The 23284-nt window shown below is 39.0% G+C and overlaps 1 protein-coding gene and 1 non-coding gene across 2 annotated transcripts in view; one reads left to right on the forward strand and one right to left on the reverse strand.

Moving 5' to 3' along the window:
* Positions 1 to 23284, forward strand: part of LRP6 (LDL receptor related protein 6) — a 155779-nt gene that overhangs the window by 40108 nt on the left and 92387 nt on the right. The window lies entirely within an intron of this gene.
* LOC115832951 lies at positions 468 to 574 on the reverse strand. Its single transcript, XR_004028365.1, has one exon. It is a non-coding gene; the product is annotated as a U6 spliceosomal RNA (small nuclear RNA).

Genomic DNA, 23284 nt, shown 5'->3' on the forward strand with positions numbered 1-23284 from the left:
TTTTGTTGGTCTTGAGAAAGTCTTTAGTTCTCCTTCACTTTTTAAGGATAATTTTGCAGGGTAGAGAATTCCAGGCTAGTAGTTTTTTCTTTTTCCTTTCTTTTGAATTTTAAAATATTTCACTCTATTCTCTATTTGCTTGTATGGTTTATGAGGATAAGTTGGATGTAATCCTGCTCTTCTACAAGTAAGGTGTTTTTTCTTGCTTAAGATTTATTTTTTTTTTCATTTTCTGCAGTTTGAATATGATATGCCAAGGTGTAGGTGGTGGTTTGTTTTGTTTTGCCTTTTCCCGCTTGTTCTCTGAGCTGACTAGATCTGTGGTTTGCTGTCTGACATTGGTTTGTGTGGAATTCTGTCATTACTGCTTCAAATATTTTCTCTTTCTGTATTCTCATTATGTGTATGTTGTACCTTTTGTATAATAGTTGTCCCACAATTCTTATTGTTTTTAAAAATATATATTATAAAAATACGAATGCTTCACGAATTTGCATGTCATCCTTGCGCAGGGGCCATGCTGATCTTCTGTGAATTGTTCCAGTGTTAGTGTATGTGCTGCTGAATTGAATGCAGTTCTTAGATATTCTGTTCCCTTTTTTTCGGTCTTTTTAAAAAATTTGCTTTTCAGCTTTGGAAGTTTCTATTGACATATTCTCAAGCTCAGATTCCTCAGCCATGTACAATATACTAATGAACCCATCAAAGGCATTCTTCATTTATGTTACAGTGTTTTTGGTCTCCAGCATTTCTCTTTGATTTTTTCCCTTTGCTTACATTATCAGTCTATTCTTCCATGTTGTCTGTTTTTTCCCATTAGCATCCTTAGCATATTAATCATAGTTGCTTTAAATTCTTGTCTGTTTATTGCAATATTCTTGCCATATTTGAATCTGGTTTGATACTTGCTCTGTCTCTTCAAACTGCTTTTTTGTCTTATAGTATGCCTTGTAAGTTTTTGTTGAAAGCCGGATATGACATATCAGATAAAAGAAATTGCGATATATAGGCCTTTTGTAATGTGATGGTAAGCTGTGGGGAGAGAAAAAATATTCTATAGTTCAATGACTATATTTCAGTTGTTTAGTCAGCCATTGCCCTGGGCTGTGAGCTTCACAAGTGCTTCTCAGTTCCTTTCATCCCCTTAGGTGGGACAGAATGGTTAGAGGAGGAAAGTATTTCTCTTCTGTGTAGACTGCGAGAGGGCGGTGGAGCTGGATATTTTCCTTCCCCCAGGTTGGTTAGGCTATAGTAAGATGGATTTTCTTGAGGGCAGACCTTACCAGAACTATAGCCTTACAAGAACTCTCCTTGCACAGGCAGCAGTGGGTATTTTTCTCGGGTCTCTCTCTCTTTTTTTTTTTTTTGAGACACAGTCTTGCTCTGTTGCCTAGATTGGAGTGCAATGGTGTGATCTCGGCTCAGTGCAACCTCTGCCTCCCGGGTTCAAGTGATTCTCCTGCTTCTGCCTCCTGAGTAGCTGGGATTACAGGTGTCCTCCAGGATGCTCAGCTAATTTTTGTATTTTTATTAGAGATGGGGTTTTACTGTGTTGGTCCAGCTGGTCTCAAACTCCTGACCTCAAGTGATCCACCTGCCTCGGCCTCTCAAAGTGCTGGGATTACAGGAGTGAGCCACCGCACTGTCTCGGATCTTTACTATGAGAACCTGGTAGAGCTCCTGGAGGTAAAACTAAAAAAAGTGTCCCTAGAGTTTTTAACTTTCAGATTTGTCCATACTAAGCCTCCAGCAAGTCATCAGTTGCAGTTCAGGTTTTCCCACTCGGGTGCTGGCTCCTGTAGAGAGGTTTTTGCCATGGATTTCTGCTTTGATAAATTATGATCCTTTGTATCACCTTGTCTGTCTATCCAATTGTTGGGGCAGTGGTTTGCCCTGTGAACCTTACTTCTCTGATGGATCTAAGAAGAGTTGTTGATCTTTGTTGTTGTTGTCATTTAGCTTTTTACTCACTATTAGGATAGAGTGACGATTTCCAAGCTTCTTCCCCACCGCGCCCACCCCGGCCAGATGGAGTCTTGCTTTGTCGCCCAGGCTGGAGTTCAGTGGTGTGATTTTGGCTCACTGCATCCTCCCATCCTCCACCCACTGGGTTCAAGTGATTCGCCTGCCTCAGCCTCCCAAGTAGCTGGGATTACAGGTGCCTGCCACCACAACCGGCTAATTTTTGTATTTTTAGTAGAGATGGGGTTTCACCATGTTAGTCAGGCTGGTCTAGAACTCCTGACCTCAGGTGATCCGCTTGCCTGGACCTCCTAAAGTGCTGGGATTACAGGTGTGAGCCACCGCCCCCGGCCATTCAGAGGGTTTTAATTTGGATTCAGGCAGGCATCCAGGGAATAGGTATGTTCTTAACCTTATTTATATCCTTGGTCTTAGTCTAGTTCCCTGTGTGTTGGTATTGCGCTACTGATACTGTTATTTATTATGAAAGACAGTGTACCTGCAGTAAGCTGATACTGTTCAGTGGACTGGACTGATTTTGTTTAAAAATCCTTATAGCAAGACTGAGCTGGGTAAGTGAACCCATAACATATCAGTTTATATATAGGAAGTTTGAAGTGGATGTGAAAGCAGTATAATGAATTCATAACTGTTTTCAAGCTTTCATTAATTTATTTTTGATAGACACATAAGTGATAGAGAACGTGGTTGTAAAATAAAGATATGAAATCTGTTTTTTATATAAATAAATTTAACATTTTTCTTTTGAAGCCTAATCATGAGCAGACAACTGTTAGTAATCTGAAAGTGAAGTTTTCTGAAATGAGTCTCCTAGAGATTGTGGGGGGAAAAAAAAGTGGTATGTGCATGGAGATAAGCCTGCAAGCATGTAGACTCTGCACTCTGTTTGGTAGAATTGAAGATGACTGTGGAAATATGTATACAAATATGTAGAAGATGAGAAACACAGGAAAAAAGCATACTACACAGATGTCAAAACCCATAGCACTTTATAGCAGAAAGCGTGGACCTTAATGAATACAAATTTTAAAAGACCATCTTTTAGGAGGCTGGGGGATTCCAGGATGGAATGCAGATTGAGACAGAGAATCTAATTGTATTAGAGATGTATAATCATTGAAGTGGGTGATGGGGGAAAACTGTTGATCTAATTAATTTTGGAGATGCATAGTGCCTGTAATACTAAAGGCAAAAAGCACTGCACATATTCTCTACTTGTAGTATATATTAGTTGATAATATTGCTTCATTTAAAGGTACAGTTAACAATTCTGATACTGCAATTCTGATACCTCTAGTAATGTATGCTAGAGTTAAATAGTTAAGTATAAGTGGATGGTGGATTGTGGGAGCCAGATTTCTCACTGTTGGAATGGAAAGTTACAAGCAAGGAGAAGGAGGCTAGAGTGATCCATGTGGTAAAGGATTAGAATTGGAGACATCAGTGTTTAGTCCATGTTTAGCTTAATATATACAGTGTACATTTTAAATAAGGTTAGTTGATTAACCTTAAAACAATGAAAAATAATCTCAGCCTTGGAATTTATACACATTAAAAATTAAGATAGGAGTAGTAGAAAAGTATAATTAATATTTTTAGCATTTGATTTAAAAAATACTGTAGGATTTGTCAGATCTCACAGACTGGGGGAGGGTCCTAGGCCCATACCTATGTATTACCAGTCATATTGTTGAATGGCCCTCAAGATGAAAGATTGTATTGATAAAAACAAGTGCAGATTCCTTCATCATAAGAGTAGTGGTTGTATTTTACAGTATTTGTAATGTTATGTAAATTATTGTTTAAATATGTGTGGCATGGTTCTACCTTAGCCATCATTCCCAAGGGGAAACACAGCAACGGGGTTTCAGTGTAGCTAATACTTGTACCTAATTTTCTGTTAAACACTTGGTTTGTGGCAAGACTTGTAGGATGTTCATTTCCCAGTCATTCTGGGAGGCTCAGATAAATGACCATCACATGCATCTAAATGGTTGGGGAAAATTCAGGTCTTAGGTCCTCTTTTTTTTTTTCCTGATGAAATGAAGAACTTGAGTGAAATAATTAGGGAGGTATTTCTTAAAATCCTTGGAGCATCTTTATAATTGTTATTATTCTTAACTAATGGCCTGTGTGGAGGTTACCACATAGTCTGGGAGGATAATTTAAAATATTTTATTTTGGTGTTGGACTGTGTCATCTATAATTTTGGCTTCAGAGAATAGAGTAAAATATGATTGAGATTTAATTGGTGGCTTTTCTGAATTGATCTAGGAGTGATTTGCTAAATGCTTTATACACTTATCCTAGAAATATTCGTTAGTGTTGTTTTTAGGATTGTATATATAACTTTTATTACTATACATTTACTATGTATTTTTGATGTTACAAAGACTAATGTAAGGAAAGATAATATTTTGGTTTTATTCTCTTATTACAGTGCAGATTCTGATTCTGTAGATCTAGGATGGAGCTTGATTGGTTCATGGACCACACTTTTGTCATAAGTATATATATATAGGAAAAACATAGTATATATAGGGTTTGGTACTCTGCAGTTTCAGGCATCCACTGCGGGTCTTGGAATGTTGGAATGTTCCCCCCGCAAGAATGGAATCTTTCTTTTTTTTTTTTTTTTTTTTTTTGAGACAGAGTCTTGCTCTGTCGCCCAGGCTGGAGTGTAATGGCGTGATCTTGGCTCACTGCAACCTCTGCCTCCTGGGTTCAAGCAATTCTCTTGCCTCAGCCTACCGAGTAGTTGGGATTACAGGCACCCACTACGATAACCGGCTAATTTTTTTGTATTTTTAGTAGAGATGGGGTTTCACCATGTTGGTCAGGCTGGTCTTGAACTCCTGACCTCAGGTGATCCGCCCGCCTCAATCTCCCAAAGTGCTGGGATTACAGGCGTGAGCCACCGCACCCCGCCGTAATCTTTCTTTATATATATATATATAGGGTTATCGCTATAAATATATAAAATTGGGTGCCAAAAGCTTGAAAGGTTATAGAGGAAATTTGAAAATCTACTTTTATTCTCACAGATGTGTGTATTTTTACTTAGTAAAATTTACTGCTTAGTAAAATTTAGGCAGTACTTGCGAACTTTTCAAATCCCCCTTCTCAATTTGTAGAGCTTTTGAAGGAAATGTGAAAAGCCATTGTGTGAGAAGGAATTTTAGTTGTTGCTTTGTTCCCCTATATGGTCTTGCACAGTGGAAGGGTATAAGTACATAAAGCATTTAGCAAATCACTCCTAGATCAATTCAGAAAAACCACCAATTAAATCCCAGTCATATTTTACTCTATTCTCTGAAGCCAAAATTATAGATGACACAGTCCAACACCATCCTCCCAGACTATGTGGTAACCTCCACACAGGCGAGTACCAGCTGGGGCTTAATGATTAGCTAATATTTAGGGTCAGTGGTTAATGAGTTAAATACATTAACACCAGCTGTGCAAGAATAGAATGCTACGGATAAACAGGTGCTTGAGAATATTATGTTCCTCTTCACTGGTTCTAAGCCCTGTGTGAGTGCATTAGAGTTCCTTGGGAAGCTGTTAAAAAAATACTGATTCCTGAGTTTGAGCCCAGACCAATTGAATCAGAATCTCTGATGAAAGAACCCACATAATGGATATTTTTAAATAAGTTTCTTAGGTCATTCTCAAGTGCTGCCAGGGTTGAAATTTTTTGCTGTAGGTATTTCATGATGTTGCTGATGCTGTTGACGCTGTTATTTTGTGTGTGTCTGTCAGAGAGGGAAGAGGGGGAGGTGCACAGTCTAAGAAACATGCTAAAGCAACAATTCTAGTTTCTTAATATCCAAGAACTGGTTATCTTGTGATCATTATGTATTGATGATTATTGGGTTTTGAAGTTATGAAAGCATGGGTAAACCAAACTGTTCAATTGGGTTTTCTCTTACACTTCATTGTTTATGGTGATATAAATACAAAAGTCTAATGTTAAGTTGGCTTTTGCATCTGTAATAGTTCCTTTTATATTAGTTTGCATCAAGATATTGTTTTAAATGTGTGTACAGAAAGAAGGGTCAGGATGTGATTTAGCTGACAATTTTCTGCTAACCAGTCTCACGAATATTGACATTGGTTCTTAAGGAGAGAGAGGTCATAGTAGATTGTGGGAAGAACTGTGAGACTTTGCAAACATGCCACTTGTAGAAGGTAGGGAGTTCTAAGATACGAGACTTTGTCAGAGCAAGGGTTGAAGTTACTTTATCTAAACTTTAAAGTGGTGCTTTGGGATGTTGTTGTGATTTAAGAATATGTGTTAGGCTGGGCGTGGTGGCTCATGCCTGTAATCCCAGCACTTTGGGAGACTGAGGTAGGTGGATCACTTTAGCTCAGGAGTTTGAGACCAGCCTGGGCAATGTGGTGAAACCCTGTGTCTACTAAAAATAGAAAAAATTAACCGGGCGTGGTGGCGCACTCCTGTGCTCCCATTTACTCAGGAGGCTGAGGTGGGAGGATTGCTTGAGCCCAGGAGGTGGAGGTTGCAGTGAGCTGAGATTGTACCACTGCATGGCAGCCTGGGTGATGGAGTGAGACCCTGTCTCAAAAAAAAAAAAAAAAAAAAAGGAAAATATGCGTTAGTGTTCATAGTCTTAAATGATAGAAATCCCTCTACTTTAATTGTAAATGGCTTTGTGATTAAAGAGGATATTGGGCTACTCATAGAATTTCCTAAAGGGTAGAAGAACCAGTCTTGTGCAGGAACAATGCTACGTACTATACTGCAGAGCTGGTCCAGTGAAGGCATCACTGTTAGGTGACATGTTCACACTATTTGTACTTTCTCTGACATAAGGTGACAGATACTCCCAAAACTGTTGTCAGTGTTCCCTTTTAAAATTGGATGAAGGAAGAATTTTTTTTTTTTTTTTTTTTGAGACAGGTTCTTGCTCTATTGTCCAGGCTGGAATGTAGTGGCACGATCTCAGCTTACTGCAACCTCTGCCTCCTGGGTTCAAGTGATCCTCCTGCCTCAGCCTCCCTAGTAGCTGGGACTGCAGGCGTGCGCCACCACACCCGGTTAATTTTTGTATTTTTAGTAGAGACAGGGTTTTACCATGTTGGCCTGGCTGGTCTCGAACTCCTGACCTCAGGTGATCTGCCCGCCTCAGCCTCCCAAAGTGCTGGGATTACAGGCGTGAACCACCGTGCCCAGCTAGAAGAATTAATTAATTCAAACTGGAGTAAATTAGCTGTTGCTATTGCCTTCAACCTCACCAGAATGGATTGCTTATGGGGCTTGCTTCTGTCTCTGCTTCCTCTTTGACCTCTACATCCTCCATCTTTTGTTGATGCAGTTTTTCAAAGTTGGGGTTGGTTTGTCTGACTGGAAAAGCTCAGGACTTACACGTAACCCTGTCCCAGTTAGGAGAGAGATGTGGAAAGCAAATACCTGGTTTTCAGTTTCTTTAGTTTTAGGGCAAGGTTTTGCCTGATAAAGTGAAGAATTCTCCAAACAGGAAAGTGGATTCGATAAAGCTGGGGAGCTCCCTCCAGTGCCGTATATCCATGAAAGAACATTTTGTGAATGAAAGGGAATGGTTACAGGGTTTGTGGATATCTTTGCTGTGATTTGAGTCTTGTTTGTATTTTTTTTCCCTTTCTAATGTTGAAAAATGAATGAGGTGCAATGGTAGATATAAAAGTGGAGGCCAGTTGGCCTGACGGGGTGGCTCACGCCTGTAATCCCAGCACTTTGGGAGGCTGAGGCGGGCAGATCACGGGTCAAGAGACCGATACCATCCTGGCCAACATGGGAAACCTCATCTCTACTAAAAATATAAAAATTAGCGGGGCGTGGTGGTGGGCGCCTATAGTCCCAGCTACTCGGGAGGCTGAGGCAGGAGAATCGTTTGAACCCGGGTGTGGAGGTTGCAGTGAGCTGAGATGGTGCCACTGCACTCCAGCCTGGGCGACAGAGTGAGACTGTCTCAAAAAACAAACAAACAAAAACCAAAAAGGGGTTGACAGTTAAGAGTATAAAATTTGTAACTAAAGTGGGCCCTACAAGTAATCTGTTGTTATTTTATTTTATTTTATTTTATTTGAGTTGGAGCCTTGCTCTGTTGCTCAGGCTGGAGTGCAGTGGTGCGATCTCGGCTCGCTGCAACCTTCGCCTCCCGGGTTCAAGCGATTCTCCTGCCTCAGCCTCCTGAGTAGCTGGAATTACAGGCGTGTGCCACCACGCCTGGCTAATTTTTGTATTTTTAGTAGAGATGGGGTTTCACCATGTTGATCAGGCTGGTCTCGAACTCCTGACCTCGTGACCTGCCTGCCTCAGCCTCCCAAAGTGCTGGGATTACAGGCGTGAGCCACCGCGCCCAGCCTCCTTTATTTTATTAAAGAATTAAGGAAATACTTCAAATATATCAATATCTGGCTGCTGCTTTCCAGATTACAAAATCAAAGCCCATCTATTTTAAGTGACTTGCCTGAAACTAGAAAATAGCAGATCTGTGATAAAGCAGGTATTTCCTTTAATTATTTTTACTCTGTCTTTACTCATGCTTAAAACTTACTTGGGAGAGAGGAATACATATATGAAACAATCACAAGACAACCCTAAGGAAGCACATAAGTAAAAGAGAGTGATGAGATCCAGTTGCTGAATGAATTAATAAAGAATTGAAAGTGAATTGATTAGGGAAGGTTTCTTTATGGTAATGACTTTGAACCGACCTATAGGCTCTGGAATGAGAAAAGGAAAAGGCATTTCAAAGGAAGAAAAATTACCTTTATTACCTTTATTGAGGTAATAAAGAAGTTATGTATGGAGGCCAGTAATTGATTAGAGAATAGGATTCATATGTTGTGGTCATGTGGTTTTTGGGGTTGATCATTTGGTAGTGGTCCTTTACATATCTGGTTTAGAGTTTGAATTTGCCTTCTCTGGAGTTCCTATAGCTTAAAAAAATTTGGATATAATTCACATGCCATAAAATTCATTTTTTTTTTTTGGATATATACAATTCAGTGATTTTTAAGCATAGTCATGAAGTGGCACAGCCCTCACCACTGTCTAATTTCAGAGTATTTTCATCACCCGGTAATTAAACTCTGAGTAAACCCACTAACAGTCTCTCCTCATTGTCCCCTTCTCCTAGCTCCTGGCAACCATGAATCTACTTCCTATCATTATAGATTTGCCTATTTTGGACAATTCATATACGTGGAATCATTCCGTATGTAGCCGTTTGTGCCTGGTTTCAAGGTTCTTTCATGTTGTAGCATGTGCCAGTACTTCATTCCTTTTGATGGCTGAATTCTGTATGGAAGTACCACATTTTGTTTATTCACTCATCAATTGATGGACACTTTGTTTACATGTTTTAGCTGTTATGAATGATTTTGCTATGAACATTTGTGTACAGGTTTTTGTGTAGACAGATGTTTTTAATTTTTGTGGGTATCTAGGAGTGGAATTGCTGGGTCATATGGTAACTCTGTTTAAGTTTTTTTTAATGAAATACCAAATTGTGGGGTTTTTTTGAGATGGAGTTTAACTCTTGTGGCCCAGGCTGGAGTGCAATGGCGCGATCTCGGCTCACTGCAACCTCCCCCACCTGGGTTCAAGCAATTTTCCTGCCTCAGCCTCCTGAGTAGCTGGGATTACAGGTGCCCACCATCACTCCTGGCTAATTTTGGTATTTTTAGTAGAGATGGAGTTTCACCATGTTGGCCAGGCTGGTCTCAAACTCCTGACCTCAGGTAATCCACCTGCCTCGGCCTCCCAAAGTGCTGGGATTACAGGCATGAGCAACCACACCCAGCCCCACATTGTTTTTTAAACTTGCTCTACCATTTTTGTATTTCCACCAGCAGTGTATGAGGGTTTCAGTTTCTCTATTTCCTGCAATATTTGTTATTCTTTGTCTCTTTCTGGTTTTTTGTTTTTTAAAGAGATGGGGGTATTGCTCTGTCACTTGGGTTGGAGTACAGTGGCATGGTCATAGCTTACTGCAGCCTCAAACACCTGGGCTCAAGTGATCCTCCCTACTCAGCCTTCTTAGTAGCTGGGATTACAGATGTGAGCCTCTGTGCCTGGCCCTCTCTCCTTTTTAAAAAAGTTATAATCATCTAGTGGGTGTATAGGCATATCTTATTGAGGTTTTGATTTACATTTCCTTACTGACTGATGTTGAACATGTTCTGTGCTTTGACCACTTGTAAATCTTGATTTGTGAAATACCTATTTTAAAATTGTATTGTATTATTATTATTATTATTATTATTGAGAGAGGGTCTTGGTCTGTTCCCCAGCCTGGAATGCAGTGCATGATCATGGCTCATTGCAGCCTCAACTCCCTGGGCCCAAGTGATTCTCCCATTTTAGCCTCCTGAGTAGCTGGGACCGTAGGTGGGTGACACCACACGAGGCAAATTTTTAAATTTTTTTGGTAAAGATGGGGGTTCTCGCTATGTTGCCCAGGCTGGTCTTGAACTCCTGGACTCAAGTGGTCCTCCCACTTTGGCCTCCCCAGTCGCTGGGACTACAGGTGTGAACCACTATGCCTGGTAAGTCCTTTTATTATTGAGTTCTAACAGCTCTTTATATATTCTGGAAACCAGACCTTTGTCAGACATACGATTTGCAAATACTGATTTCCTGTTCTGTGGGTTGCCTTTTCACTTTTCTTTGCGGTATCTCTTGAAACACACGTACAATGGAGTTTTGGGATGAAGTCTGATCTGTTTTTTTCTTTTGTTGCTTATGGTTTTAGTGTTATATCTGTGAAACCATTCTTTTAATTCTGGATCGTGAATATTTACTCATTGTCTTCTAAGAGTTTTATGGTCTTAGCTTTTACAATCAGGTCTTTATCCTTTTTGAATTAATTTCTGTATGTCCTGTAGAGGTCCAGCTTCATTGTTTTGCATGTGGATATCCAGTGATCCCAGCACCAATTGTTGAACAGACTGTTTTTCCCCACTGAACTGTCTTCACATCCTCATTGAAAGTCAATCGACCATAAATATAAGGGTTTATTTTTGGATTTTCATTTCTTTTTCATTTATCTAGATGTCTGCCCTTATACTAGTATCACACTGTCTTGATTACTGTGGCTTTGTAGTATGTTTAGCAATAGGGAAATCTGAGTCCCTATAGCTTTTAAAGCTAAGAGTGTCTCATAAAGCAGTGGTCCCTTACCTTTTGGCACCAGGGACTAGTTTCATGGAAGACAGTTTTTCCACGGACTGGGCTGGAGGGATGGTTTCAGTATGACTTAAGCACATTACCTTTATTGTGTACCTTATTTCTATTATTATTACATTGTGATGTATGATGAAATAATTATATAACTCACCATATGTAGAATCAGTAGGCGCCCTGAGTTTTTTTCCTGCAACTAGATGGTCTCATCTAGGGGTGATGGGAAACGGTGACAGATCATAAGGCATTAGATTCTAATAAGGAGCACGCAACCTAGATCCCTCACAATGTGCAGTTCACAATAGGGTTTATGCTCCTGTGAGAATCTAATACCTCCACTGATCTGACAGAGGCGGAGCTCAGGCGGTAATATGAACGATAGGGAGTGGCTGTAAATACAGATGAAGCTTTGCTCACTTGCCTGTTGCTCACCTCCTGCTGTGTGACCTGGTTCCTAAAAGGCCATGAACTGGTAGTGGTCTCTGGCCTGGAGGTTGGGGACCCCAGTCATAAAGGATTTGTGTTTACATGATACAGTATTTTATGAAAGGCAGTCTGGTAGCAATAGGCAGGACACTAGAGCTGTGAGAAATGAGGAACCAAAAGCAGAGAAACAAATTAGAAAGGCTCTTATATGTTATGCTAAGAAGTTTGGGATTCATGCTGAAAGTAAAGAAATTACATAATCCCAGATTGCAGAGGGAGGGAGAGGGTGTGTGGGAGGGGATGTGGTGGTAATATAATCATTAATTTCAGAGTATTATGGAAAATGGCCTTAAGGGTAGGGGACCAGAAGTCTGGAAAGAGGCTGTTTGGATTATCCATTAGTTTTATTGGGGCTTGAGAAAACAATCTTTAACAAGGCTTTTTTTTTTTCTTTTTTTAATTTTTAGTACAGAGAGAAGACCACATCCAAGAAAACCCTGTAACAAAATATCAGAATTTGTGAACAACTGTCAATCTACCTAACGGTTGCAGAAACTAAAAATCCTGAGTCATTCTAGCCCCCCACCTCCTCACTCCTCACATTCAATCAGTTACCAATTCGTGTTTATTCTGCCTTCTAAGTAGCTCTTGGATTTGTCTTCTCTTCTCAAATACTATTTACATTGTTTTCAGGCCCTCATATTTTTCAGCTGAATAAAAAGTATAATTGGCTGTATTATTATCATTTTTTAAAACTTCAAATTTAAGGCCGGGCGCGGTGGCTCACGCCTGTAATCCCAGCACTTTGGGAGGCCGAGGCGGGCGGATCACGAGGTCAGGAGATCGAGACCACGGTGAAACCCCATCTCTACTAAAAATACAAAAAATTAGCTGGGTGTGGTAGCCTGTAGTCCCAGCTACTCGGAGAGGCTGAGGCAGGAGAATGGCGTGAACCCGGGAGGCGGAGCTTGCAGTGAGAAGAGATTGCGCCACTGCACTCCAGCCTGGGCGACAGAGTGAGACTCTGTCTCAAAAAAAAAAAAAACTTCAAATTTAAATCATTATAAAACAATGTTGCATTATGGCCATTGTGGGTAACAAAGTCACTTTGAAATGTGCTGGAAGATCCAGGACATTCAGAAATCTAATAGATTTTGGCTTATGATAGGTAGAGGGGTCTCCAAATCTTTCTCTCTTCTCCCTGTTTGTGTGTTTCTGTGGGTGGATTTAATTAAGACAGAAGAAAGTGAAGTAAAAGGCTGTTTCAGCGAATAGGACCAGAGGAGAGGTGTAGAAGACCATAACCGCTTTGAAGATTTTGAAAAAGATGAAGCAGGCCGGGCGCAGTGGCTCACGCTTATAATCCCAGCACTTTGGGAGGCCGAGGCGGGCGGATCATGAGGTCAGGAGATCGAGACCACAGTGAAACCCCGTCTCTACTAAAAATACAAAAAATCAGCCGGGCGTGGTGGCGGGCGCCTGTAGTCCCAGCTACTTGGAGAGGCTGAGGCAGGAGAATGGCGTGAAACCGGGAGGCGGAGCTCGCAGTGAGCCGAGATTGCGCCACTGCACTCCAGCCTGGGCGACAGAGCGAGACTCCGTCTCAAAAAAAAAAAAAAAATGAAGCAATTAGGCAGATACATTAGTCTTAGTCTGTCACACAAATAGATTCTTTTTTTTTTTTTTTTTTGAGACAGAGTTTCCCTCTTGTCACCCAGGCTAGAGTGCAGTGGCCCCATCTTGGCTCACTGCAACCTCTGCCTTCTGGGTTCAAGTGATTCTCCTGCCTCAACTTCCCAAGTAGCTGGGATTACAGGTGTTCACCACCATGCCTGGCTAATTTTTGTATTTTTAGTAGAGACGGGGTTTCACTGTGTTAGCCAGGCTGGTCTTGAACTCCTGACCTCAGGTGATCCTCCCACCTCGGCCTCCCAAAGTGTTGGGATTACAGGCATGAGCCACCACGCCTGGCCACAAATAGATTCTTAAAAGAAAACTCTGATCTTTAATACCTGAAAACACTGTCTACTGAAATCTTAAATCTTAGTCCTTGGCCAGGCACGGTGGCTCACGCCTATAATCCCAGCACTTTGGGAGGCCGAGGCTGGCGGATCACCTGAGGTCAGAAGTTTGAGACCATCCTGGCCAACATGTGAGGCTGAGGCAGGAGGATTGCTTGAACTCGGGAGGCGGAGGTTGCAGTGAGCCGAGATTGCGCTATTGCACTCCAGCTTGGGCAACAAGAGCGAAACTCCGTCTCAAAAATTACATAACATAACGTAACATCACATCACATCACATCACATCACATCACATCACATCACATCACAACATAACATAAATAAAATAAATTAAAATAAAATAAAATAATAAAATAAATAAAATAAAATATCTTAGCCCTTACTGATTAAGGCCATTAGTAATAGTAAACAGCAGTACTGTTTTTATCAGACTATTTTTATTACCTTTTTTTTCATTATTTCTGCACGGTTTGCTGTCCCCTCAAATCTCAGGGATCAGTGGGAGAACCTGTGATATTTATTTCCCTGTGATGTCCTTCCCTCCTCAAACTTTTCCTTATTAGGAAGTGTTTGTAAAAACGTTAACTTTATGTTTATTTGTAAGGATGTCAGAAACTGCAAATAAAAATGAGTTACCAAAACACCAGGGGTTTGGATTAGGTCATGCTGCTCACTGCAGAGAAAGCCAGTGACTGAGGCAACAAGTATTGCCAAGGAAGAAGGCTTGAACTGGGTGCTGCAGCCAGGAAGATGAGAGCTCAGTCTCAAATCCATCTGCCTGAGTGACTAAAACGAAGGGTTCATATAGCAGGGAAGAAAAGTAAAAGAAACAGGAACTAAGGCGGGCCAAGGAAGCAATCATGATGAATGAGTTGCCTAGCATCTTACTGTCTGTCTGGATGTGGTAATCTGGTGAGTTTCAGTTCTTTGATACTTTGAGCAGCCTGAAGGTAATTTCCTGAGGAAGGAACTCAGGTAAAACAAATGTAAGATTTCAAGCTTTAAGACCAGAAGGGTCAACTTCTATATTTATCCAAAATCTATCTAGGGAACTAATGGGTTGGTTTCAAATGGAGAAAACTCATTCCATATTCCCCCAACCAGGAAAACTATTTTTTCTATGCTTGCTTACAGAAATAGGCTCTGATAGTTCAAGGAAAAAGAAAGTTCTCACATGACTTAGAAATTTCAAATAAATGCAACCAAAAGATTAGTCTTAGCATATTTTACAAATCAGATCATGAATTTTAAGTTTTTGCCTTTTAAGAATTAAGCTTATGTATTTATTTTGCAGGAATGTGTTTATGATGATTAAAGACTTCAGATTCTTACTATATAACATAGTTGATTTATGAGATATCTGAAGAATGGGTTTTTAGTAAGCTGACTGGGCCTTTGAATGGCACATTGTATTCACCTGTTATGAAAAGGAAGCTTATCTTTACTGTGTAAGGGGGTGTTAGGTTTAACATAAAGGAAGTATTTGTATCCAGTGCTTGTAAATATTAACTGAGATGTTTTGTTAAAGAATAAAGGAAAATTTCCTTTTTCTTGTTGAGTAAATGCTATTTTGTCCTAAATTTTCTCTTGTAATATACCTGCATCCAATAAATATTCTTTTACTTATGACATATTTTTGAAAATGTGTTTTGAGAGTGGGGTGCTACTTGGCTTCTTGGTTGGTTACTGTTATAAAATAGGTATTAGCAGGGAATTTAGATTACTAAAAGACCCCATGGGGTGGGTAATGGTAAAAGTCTAAGAGAAGATGATAAATGTGAAGAACTGTCCTGCAAACAGATCAGAGCAGAAGGGGGCGCGGTGGCTCACGCCTGTAATCCCAGCACTTTGGGAGGCTGAGGCGGGTGGATCAACGAGGTCAGGAGATCGAGATCAGAGCAGAAGGGTCAAAGCCAGTAGGAAAGATACTTTTCTTTTATATAAAGTGTCTTATTTTAATCCTTACATCAACTAGTGAAGTATTCATTTTGCAGATGAAAATTAAAACTATGGTCACATGATTATCCAAGATTGGTATTAATAGAGCTAATATTAAATCTATGAGACATTATTGGTGTAAAAAATAGATAATTAAACAAATAGATTAGGAAAATCTACTGTACGTTACAATTTATAACATGATAAAAGGAGTGGGAATCAAGAGGGAAGGGACTTCATACTAGAAGAATTTATCATTAGGAAAGAAAAAATCATTTTATATCAGTATCTCACGTCATACTTCAGATACATTTTAGATGGATAAAAATTTTTAAGTGAAAACTTAAACATCAAACGAAAACGTGAATGTTTAATCTTTGAAGAGAGAAGGGCTTTGTAAGCATGAAAGCAATGAAGGAAATTGCAAAGAAAAATATTGATTCAACCAAATTTTGATTCAAGCAAAAAAAGACAAAAGTATTTGTAACAGATAATAATAGACAGAGTTAGCCTTGATATATAAAAAGCGCATACAAATTAATAAGAAAAATGTTTAATCCCCAATAGCTAAACTGAAAAAAATAGTAAATGTTTTTCCTACTTTTGTCTCTAAAAGGATTTAAGATGTTTTAGGAAGATATAAAAAAGTGATGCAAAATAAACGTATTAATTTTATAAAATAAAATTTTAAAATTGAGATGGGAATATAACAGTATAAATGTAAGATGAGACCAGGAGTGAAAATACGTATACCAAAACATATGTCATTAATTCCCATATACATCCACACACATTTGATTTTAAGCCAAATTCCTTAGGGAAGAAAGTATCAGGTATGAGTTAATGTCCTTTAGATAAAAGCTGTTCACTGAAAAAAATCTTTACTCCAGATGATGAAACCAGTTTCTTCCCATTAGTCCTCTAAAGAAGCTGCTATATGATATAATGAAAAATATATTCAACAACATCTTTATAATATCCACAGTGACACATTTCTTTGGCATTTGTCCCTGCAAATGGGCAAAGTGTAATTCAGTTAAAGCAGGTGAGGTGAGCTGGATAAGTTCTAATTCTCAAGACCAAGAATTCTCAAGGTCAATGACAAAATTTTCCTCAGAAACTAATTTTGATGTATTTGTTAGAAAGGTAGTTGAAATTCTCATAAAGCATGACTGAAATAAATTTACCTTAAAAAAAATAAAATTCTCTCTATGAGACCATTTAATGAAAAAGTCAGTGAAGCATATATAGCTTCCAGATTTGAGTGACAGGATATTCTAGTATACCTTCTGAGACAAACTAGTTGCAAAATATATAAAGAGATTGATTATATAGAATCATGAATAAACCAGTAAAACTTTATAAGTATTGCTATGGAAATCTGTATGGTGGGGACACAAAGGAGAGAGTATTCACTTTTACTTGGCAGGGGGGGCGGTGGGGAGGCACTGTTTTAGGGTGGTACTTGTTAGCTGAGCAGTTGTTGGCTAGAGGGACAAGGTGTGGAAGTGGGTAATAATTTTTAGTCATTAGAAATATTATGTGCCAGGCTCTGTTCATGCTTTTGTGCATTCAAAGAAAAGCAAGCAGCTCATAACTGGAGCATAGTAGAATAATAATGGTAGTCATTCAAATGAAATTTTACCTGTATTTTTCAAGGATATGGCCTTGGTAATAAGACAGATACAAGAGGTCCCACGAGCAGGTGAGGCAGACCATTATTAAATATTTGAGTGCTGACTGTGTACTTGGCATTATGCTAGATTGTTTTAGGATAGGGGATACAACAAAAAATAAAACAAAGTCCTTGTTTTCAAGGACCTGGAATCTAGAGTGGTGGAAAACCTATGGGTAAACAGTCCTAATACTGTATTTGAAATGTACAGAGATGTAGTTTGTACCTGGAGCATAGTATCAGAATAACGTGCAGGAGCACAGAGGAGAGTGTGCTTGAAGAGGGGCATTCCTGACAGTTAATATTTCATTTTTATTAAACTTAGAGGCACTCAAAATGAGTCACCTTTGATTCTTTGGAAAGAGGAATGACGTATAACAGCAATTTTGAAAAATTACTAGAGTTAGCATTTTCTTTGATGATACTTGGGAATTAAATTGATGTAATCTGTTACCCGCTTTCAGGTTATAATCTTTATCTTCTAGTAGTGGTTTACCAATGTTATTTCTGAATTAAATATATTCTTTGCATTATGTCCACTAACTTTTTAAAATTAATCGACTAGACTGGGTGCTTAAGGCTGTTCATGAGGTTCTTATTTTCTCCAGGGCAACCAGTTTATACATTCAGAATTTCATGATGGTGCATACTGTCACAAGCAAGTAGTTAAGTAGACTTATTATCCCTTTTGAGGGACAGGTAAAAACATGGGATGACAAAGCCATCCCTACTCTGGATACAGAAGGAAAAACAGTGAGATTAGGATGCTTCAGTTCATCCATATTTGAACTCATCATCTTACCATCCCAAACCATGTCTATCTAATTCCATTCCAGACTCTCTTTTTTTGAGACGGAGTGTTGCTCTGTCGCCCAGACTGGAGTGCCGTGGCACGATCTCGGCTCATTGCAACCTCCACCTCCCATGTTCAAGCGATTCTCCTGCCTCAGCCTCTTGAGTAGCTGGGATTACAGGTGCCCGCCACCACGCCCAACTAATTTTTGTATTTTTAGTCAAGATGGGGTTTGGGGTTTCACCATGTTGGCCAGGCTGGTCTCAAACTGCTGACCTCATTATCTGCCCATCTCGGCCTCCCAAAGTGCTGGGATTACACGTGTGAGCCACCGCACCCAGCCCAGACTCTTTTATCTGGTTACTGTATATTCTCTGTAAAAACAGCCACAGAAACCAACCTGCTAACATGAATGCTTTCACTATCCTCTTTTATTAATTTCTACTTGTTTTTAAAATATGATACCAACACATGATCAAGTAGAGGGGAAGTGCAGAAGTAGGTCTGATTTCTTCACAATTCTTTTTTTCTTTTCACTTCTATTAGGAAGCAGAAATCTGTAAATTCTTGAAACTCCTCTTCACTTAAAGCCTAATCTACTAACCAGAGTGAGACAGGAACATGGGGTCAGGAATCAAGTTCAGGGGTTAGTAACAGGAAGGGTGTGAATTTTACACAACACTTTTCTTTTTCACATTAAAATCAGAACTATTTTCACTGGCTGCATTTTCAATTTGATTAATGATGTATGTGATTTTTGAAGTTTCCCCCAAAATAAATTTGATGTCAGCAAAATGTTTTTGAGGACCTGTGGCTTTTTATAGGTCCTTTCAGAGTTACTTACATCTGTCACATTAATGTTCTTAGAATTAGCATGGCTCAACACTTCTGGATTGACTTAGTTTCATATGCAACTCCTAATTGTGATTTATTTTGCCCTGTTACTGTAGACCAACTTCTTTGACTGTTAATATGCTTTTTACTTTATTTACCTTTTCTAACCAACTTTCACTTATTTTTACACTGATTTTCCTGTTATTCTATTGACTGGTGGTCTGGATACAGAAGGAAAAACAATGAGGTGAGGATGCTTCAATTCATCCATATTTGAACTCATCATCTTGCTCTCCCAAACCACATCTAATTCTATATTATGTTGAATGACACCAATACACACGCATTCACATTTGCAAATCTTGGGAGCCATCCTAGCCTATCCTTTCTCGTTCCTCTTTCATATTGATCCAGTCCTCAACTTCTGTTGCCTTCCTTAGTTCTTATTTGGAACATTTCAGTTTTCTGGCTTTTTCTAGTTTCTTCTTCCTCTAGCCAGTCCCTCAATGTTATTGTCACTGGAGTCCAAATTTCTTAGTATAGTAAAATAATACACGTGGGATTTCTTTCATTGCCAGTGTACCTCACAATATGCTGCAGCTCTATGGATCTTCTTGCTGTTTATTGAATATATCATGACTTCATATGCTATGTCCTCTTCCTGGAACACTATTTCCCATTTTGGCAACTGCCTAAGTAAAATACATACTTTCTCTGGTATATTTTATTGACAACTCTTACATTCATTGACTTGATTGGGTGTCACTTCTCTATACTCTCAGAGCCTCCTGTTTATACCTTCCTCAATATACTTGCCACTCCTTGTCTACATTGCGAATTTTGTAAGGGCAATAGTTTTGCCCTGCTTATTTTCATGTTCCCCTTATCAGGCATGGTGCTTAGCTCCTAATAGGTGCTCACCGCTTTAATAGGTGTTCAAAACCTTAAGAAAATTGAATAATATATTGGTAACTTAAAAAATATTTTTTTAAATTTTCTGTGTCCTAATCGCTTTTTCAGTTACATTTGTAATGAGCTTTTTAATTTAAAAGTTAATGAAAATGTTTAGTATTTATAGATGAAATTTATTCCTTTATATTTTAAATATTTGCACAAATGAAGTCACATCTGTAATCTATTTAAAAATGCTAAATTTTCATCAAGTTCTCATCTGACAAATGCCTTAGTTTCACTTATTGTAGTTGGAATCTTTATCTGGGTCTTATCCTTGAAAAAACATGACTTGATTTATTTTTTAGGGTTGAATAATGAAGGAATTATCCATTAGCTTTGGTACATAGTGGCATGCAAATACTTTTATTCATTACTAAAATCTTGTTAGGTTGACTCACTCATTTGTAACATTTTATTTCACCATAAACTAGACACTGAGTTACAAAGTTAAATGCTTAGATTAGTTACAGTTAGGAAACCTACCTAAATTATATTGTACAAGAAAGACAATAGCTCTTATTGCATTTTCCATCTTTATAGTGTGCAAATTGCTTCTGGTCAGCCCAGCCTGTGATGGCAACATTTCAAACTTTGTATCATGTAATCTCAAGTAATGCATGTTGCACTCACAGCGCAGAGTATAGATTAGTAGATATTGCAGTGACAATAATTTCTTATTTCTCTACACTCGTTTGTTTAAAGATACTGGTAGTTTTCATTTTATGTATTAATAGAGAAGATGGGAGGTGGCTAATGAATTGTGCTGAGGACTTGTTTTTAACTATATTACTCTATCAAGATGGAAATATCAATTGATTTGTGTATTAAAGATATCCTGAGGAGAAATCTAGTTCATATATTATAATAGACATATGCACACAAAACCCTTTCACTGTTTCTGGCTGTCCTTATGCTTAGGTTATTAACCTTTTGTACTTCTTTCTCTTGTAGCATCTCATGTGTCTTCCTTTACTCATTTCAGTGTGCACTGAGTTGGGGGTGACAGGAGAAATTGAAAATGGAAAGCACAAGGTCTGGATTCATCTTTATTTAAAAAAAAATACGTGCAATGTGCCAGTCATTGTGATGTGGTAGTAACACCTAGTCTTTACCTTTGAGTTCTTTATAGTTTATCCACAAACTCTGATAAGTACTATAGTATAACAAAACCTGCCAAGAGCTCATAAGAGGGAATAACTTTGCCTTAGTAAGCTGGGAAAGGTTTCTAAGAAAAGTTACCTTTGAATTAACTTCTTAAAATAGTCTATGTTTCTTATTCATGTTTTAAGCAACTTTACTGAGTTAGAATTTACATGCAAAAAATTCATATTTTTTTGTTGATTGTTTAATGGGCTTTGATAAATACACCTAAGACAAACGTTCATTACTCTACTCCAGAAGGTGCCTTAAGCCCCTTTGCAGTCAATCCCTTGCTCCTCCCCAGTAACTGTGAATCTGGTTTTTATCACCATAGATTAGTCTTTTTGATTTTACATCTATAGCTTCATATAATGGGATCACGTAGTAGGTACTCTTTTATGTGTGGTTTCTTTTGTTCAACATAATTTTAAAAAGTCATCCTTGACATTGATAAGTAATTCTTTTATGTTGCTGAATAGTATTCCATTGTATGAATATATTATAGTGACTATGGATTCTGGATTCTGACCCCTCCCTGGGCTTGTTGCCGTTGTTGTGTGTGTTTGTTTAATGACTTTCCTGGGTTACTTCTGTTGTCTGTTTTCCTTTTAAAATATTTCTTATGCCTGGCTTTCTAGGGATTGCCTCTGTGTTACTCTTATCTTCGTGGTCAGCTAATGATTGCTTAAAGGCTGTCCTAAACACCAGCAAGTTAGTGTTACCCCATTTTCCTGTGGACCTGTTTATGGTTTGGAGAATGTCTTAAAATTTTAGGCAATTTCAAAGTTGACCCATATTCAGCCAGAGACTAGCTTGCAAATGTTCTTTCTGGTGAAGTCTTATACATGCACACAGCCTTCCTGACTACTAAGCATGAATATCCACTTAAGGCTCTTCTTGGCATTCTTTTTCCTAGGATCTTCCTGTTAGATTTCTGGCTCGTTTGCCATTTTGTTGCTTGCCCCCACCAGAGTCACTTAGATAATGGCCCTCGTGATGCCTGCCACTGAAAGCATTATTATTATTGTTATTATTATTATTATTTTGACGGAATCTCAGAAGTGCAGTGGTGTGATCTTGGCTCACTGCATCCTCTGCCTCCCAGGTTCAAGCGATTCCACTGCCTCAGCCTCCCCTGCCTCAGCCTCCTGAGTAGCTGGGACTACAGGTGCACACCACCATGCCCAGCTAATTTTTGTATTTTTAATAGAGACAGGGTTTTACCATGTTGGCCAGGATGGTCTCGACCTCTTGACCTTGTGATCTCCCTGCCTTGGCCTCCCAAAGTGGTGGGATTACAGGCATGAGCCACTGCGCCCAGCCCACTCTAGTTTTTAACAACATTCCTGAGTACAGATTTCTTCATGCCTCATTCCAACTAAGGTCAGTCCCCTCTTGCAGGGAAAGGTAGCAACCACTCTTTATGGCCTGCCATGTTTGCCCACAGTAGAATGTTTATGCCACGAATCTGGCAGTATAGATGAGGATAGGAATAGCTCCTAGCTAAAATACCACAGTTCTTATTGAGATGCAGTATATTTTTCTGGAATAAATGCTTCTCATTTTGTTGTATGACCTTTGATCAGTTTTTGGAGGCTTTGGTGGTTAGATTTGACCTCGTCTTTTTTTTATTGCTTAGGGGAGAGAATTTGCTGAACTCACAGAGCCTATTGGAAGAGCTGGCCTCAGGATTTTTTTTAGTTTTCCTCTATATTTTTCCCAAACCGCAGGCATTTTTTTCTCCCTCCTGAAAACACAAAGGCAGTCATTTCACCTCCAATTTTTATTATGATTTTTTCATTTTAAAAAATAGAGACAGCATCTTGCTGTGTTGCCCAGGCTGTTCTTGAACTCCTGGACTCAGACAATCCTCCTGCCTTGGCCTCCCAAAGTGCTAGGATTACAGGCGTGAGCCACCGCGCCTGGCTGAAATGAAAAATTCTAACATGGTCTGGTCTACCTTCCTATATATAGTCATGTGTCGCTTAACAATTGGGACATGTTATGAGAAATGTTGAGTGATTTCATCATTGTGTGAACATAGTGTGTTACACAAACCTAGATGGTACAGCCTACTATACACCTGGGCTGTATAAGATAGCTTATTGCTCCTAGGCTACGAACCTGTACAGCATGCTACTATACTGAATGTGGTGGCAGTCGTAACACCATGGTAAGTATTTGTGTATCTGAACATAGAAAAGGTATAGTAACAATACAGTATTGTTGGTTTATAGGACCACCATTTTATAGATAGTCTGTTGTTGACCACATTGTTACACAGCTCATGGCCACAGTTTTATCCTGTATTAATCTAGGCCATACCGCTC

The sequence above is a fragment of the Nomascus leucogenys genome, chromosome 23, assembly GCF_006542625.1.
Source record: "Nomascus leucogenys isolate Asia chromosome 23, Asia_NLE_v1, whole genome shotgun sequence".
In the NCBI taxonomy this organism is placed as follows: Eukaryota; Metazoa; Chordata; class Mammalia; order Primates; family Hylobatidae; genus Nomascus; species Nomascus leucogenys.